Below are 4,382 nucleotides of genomic sequence, written 5' to 3'. Positions count from 1 at the left end.
AATTAAGCCCAAACTTTAGTTTTATTTACATAAGTAGATGCATAACAAATCACAAAGAAATAACGCAAAATCATACTATAAGAAGCAATTAAGGAATAACAAACAGTCTTACAATAATACGAGGAATTTTTCGAAGAAAAACAATTAATGTAAAATTGAGTATATCTCATAATTGTTTCACCATTTTTTTCACTTCCTACATTATTTGTGACCAACCAAATCTCAGCTTCTGTTTTCAATGGGGCAAGAGAAATAATTTAAGAAAAAATATAAAATTATATGCAAGGTTTAAAACCCTAAAATTAGAAGTTTATTTTCGCACAGCTTTAATGAACGATTTTGCTTTGTAATAATAAGTAGTGAAATATTCAGTCAAATACATAATTTCAGATTAGTAAACGTAAATACTTATCACATATGCAAGACAATCTGGGAAGTTTTTGTTGTTGTTTTTTTTTCTTTCCACGAAATAAATGAGAATGAAGATCTAGCCAAGAATAACAAGTGTTAGTAATTTTTAAACTTTTGCTGAAACATTTTAAAGACATTTATGAAAGTAAGCATATTTCATCAGTAACACTGCATTTGAATGTACATCTGATGAAATAAACGCACTTAAAGCAATGCGATAAACACAAAAAATAAACATCTCAACAAGGACCAGGGAATATAACAGTATGGTGTATTTTGAGTTTGCTACAAGTCGTATATCACATTACCCAAGGCACTCACCATTCTTCTTAAGTAAATGGTACGAGTGTTGTCTTATTTCAATGCAGAAAACGACAGTCACAATTGTGAAAAATTAGGCATTGTTATGAAGAAGTTATGAAAATTAATTTGAAAAAACTTAAAAATAAAACATTTCTGGGAAAATGAAAGGTAAACAAAGAAATACCATTTCTAAATAGAGAACCAATTCACTTAGACTAAACACGACATATTTATCCGATATCCGAAGATTATTAGTGGTGTTTTTGTAGAAACTACAACATATATCTTCTTGCTAACAGCCAGAACATTTACTGTTGGCCATTAATGATTATAAGCCTGAGTCTTGTTACAAATTCTAAAGCATGTCTACTTATTCACAAACAGCAGTTTTACAGTAAGTCGTTAGTAATGATAAAGGTCTTATTTAGTTTGGAATATGAGTAGTTTCCTACTTACCCATAACAGAAAGTTCAAAGTGACTAAACCATATTTCATATAACACTAGCTAGACTGATCTCTTCATGTAGGTTATATACGTATAACAGATTAACAACTGTATGCTAGTGTTTCTGTTCTTATCATAAAGCGAGATAAAGAGTCGAAAGTTCAACACTAAGGTACCATAGATTGCTATATCACTGGCATAATAGGTGTTTAAGCTTTAAGAATACGTTTTGTTTTTAACCTATATATATATATGTATATAAAAGAATATTACAATTACCTGAATATTTCGAATCGTAAACTAATCTGGGTCTTTTAGTGAAATGGTGATGTAAGGAAAGTTAGATTTAACACCCGTTTTAAATTGTAAGAAGATAAACGAAATGGGGAGGGGATATATAGTTTAGTTAGTCCAGATTATGCAGAACATTTGATAAAAATCATGCACATTATGATTCAATAATAAATGTTTTTAGTTTTTCAGATTCTATAATCTTTCGAATCTTTAAATCATCTTAACTAAGCAATTATTTTCCATTGTTTCCGCTAAACCTATTTTACGCAGTAGCGCTGGCTTACGTTTCACTTTTCATCGTGCTTTAATATCTGTCGATGACTTTAGAACAGTCGAAAGATCTTTCGAGTGTTTCTTGTAGTTTCATTATTTCGAGTCAACCTAAAGCTGAGATGCAATTAATGACTCAAAATGTTTATCATTTGTAACCTGAAACTATCTTAAAATCAATTTAACTCAGTACAATATACGCAGGACTGAGCATACTCTCATGGTTCTACTGGGGATTGAATTCGATAAATTAAAAAACGTAAAACACACATGTTGCTGTTATATATACTTAATATCATTTTATTGAATATTTGGACAAGGACGATCTTCAGGTAAATCATTTATACATAAATCTATATATTTATCTATAAGACAATCTGCAGATTTACATTTCATATCAATTATCCCATTTAACGGATCACATTGAAATCTAAAGATTTCATTCCATGAAATGTTCTAAAGGCTATACAACATATTTGTGGATTTTTTTGGTCGTTTTAAGCAAACAAAATTTTAAAGAAAAGAAAAAAAAAACTTCAGTTTATTCAAAATTTTGTATATCTTGCGGTGTTTAAGTTTGATGGTATATTATAAAACAAATAGGAACCGGAAGAGGAAGTGTATACCGATGGGTTAATATACGCAATTATCCATTTTTGGAATTAATTTAATTAAAGGCCAACTTATGCTCCTTTGCGTTCATTGTTCGTCTTTAAATATTATTTTTGTTCTTGTGGTGCTACCTATTGTCAAATTAATACGCCTATGAAAAATACATGGGTATGAACACATTTTCAAGTATCCTAGAAAGTGGCCAAAATATTTAAATCAATTCTGCGTCTTCTATACGGATATTTTTGCAAAATTAACATTCACCCAATTTCTTTGAATAATTTTAAAATTAAAGCTCAGGATGATAAAACATTGGGCCTGTATAAATAAAGTTTAAGAATTCCAAATAATCGTCAATCTGAAACGCCTTCTAAGTTTTCTTTACTTAAACTGAAACGAGGTCCTTTTTTTAGATTTTATGAATTTCTGATTTACAATTCTTAGATCTTCATTAGAAAAAACATTATGATATCTAAGAAGTCAAAAGTAACTAACAAACGATTTGGGTTCTATCGATTAAGTGCGTAACTGTACTTGTCTCTTTTTTGCACGTCATTACAGGTATTTCAATGCCATTAAGAGCAAATACATCCCATGCTAAAATAATGGACAAAAAATATGTACAAAACGAACTAGTTATGTTATAGCGACACTGTATAAGAATATTTTATAAGCGGTACTTCACACAAGCTGCATATTTCAACTTATAACTCATGCAGACTGTAGAAGTTAAACTTTCTTTATTTGTTCTTGTATTGGGAATAAATATCTTACTGAAAGAAGTAATATTAAAATAAGGAACACAATTTAGAGGTGGTTTGAAAAAACATAACGTACGATATAAAAGAAATTTGGGAGAACAATAGATTCATTTTGACTTGAGAAGTATTATAGAATAATATCACTTGAATATCTTCATGCTTTAGGGAACTTTTCAAAAGAAATGGCTTGATTATCGTTTTACACAGAGGAACAGAAGAATAATGTGCCTTTATTATCTCAATGCCTCAGAGAAAGCATGAAATTAATTTAAATATAATAGCTCATGTCTAGGAATATTTTGAAAAGAAAAACGGATTCAAGTTGTTCCTTGTTTTGAAATAGAAGTTTGTTTTGTTTGTTTGTTTTTAATTATGCACAAAGCTACATATGGGCTATCCGTGCTCTGCCCACCACGGGTATCGAAACCCGGTTTCTAGCGTTGTAAGCCCGCAGACATACCACTGTGCCACTGGGGGGCCGAAATAGAAGTAGAAAGCGACTTGAGATGTTTCGAATATCTTCAAGAAAATACTTGCGTAAGGAAGCATATTATGCTAATCTATATATATATAAGAGGCTAACGTCCGTCTGTCCGTGCCCCACAGTTTTACAGCGGTATGTTTGCGGACTTACAACGCTAGAAACCGGGTTTCGATACTTGTGGTGGGCAGAGTGCGGATAGGCCATTGTGTAGCTTTGTGCTTAACTTCAAACAAACCGTCTGTCCGTAAAATTCCTCCCACAAGTTTAGGTCCGATTGATGAAACTTCGCACGATTTTTCAGCATCATAAGGGGAAGTTTCTAACAAAGTTTCATTACAATTTGGGTCTCTTATAAAGTTTATTTAGTGCATGTGTCCACTTTTTAAAGAAATAAGTCAATAACAGCTTCATATCGCACCAAAATGAAAAATTTCATAAAATAGACCCTTGCTAAAATTACAAAAATAATAGGACCTTGTTTTATAACATTTTTTTCCTAAATCGCATCCTTAATGGAGAAATGGTCCTTTTTTCCTTTTTAATAATCTACATTAATTTTTTACATTAATTATTATCAACGAAATTATTTTTTTAAGAAAACTTCTAAAATTCTGGTAAAGTGAGTTTAATGCAGAATTTCAAAGTGAGTCTTCTAAGTGGAGAATTATTGTGTTATATCAAAAGAAAAGTGACTTATTAATCGAGAAGCTTAAGACATTTGACCAGGAACGTTTATAAGTTTCGAACATTACAAATCATTTAACTTCAGTGGATTCATATCGGACATTAGTACTTTTACGAA

This window comes from Limulus polyphemus, unplaced genomic scaffold (genome assembly GCF_000517525.1).
Source record: "Limulus polyphemus unplaced genomic scaffold, Limulus_polyphemus-2.1.2 Scaffold543, whole genome shotgun sequence".
NCBI classification, from domain to species: domain Eukaryota; kingdom Metazoa; phylum Arthropoda; class Merostomata; order Xiphosura; family Limulidae; genus Limulus; species Limulus polyphemus.
This window is presented reverse-complemented; position numbering follows the sequence as displayed.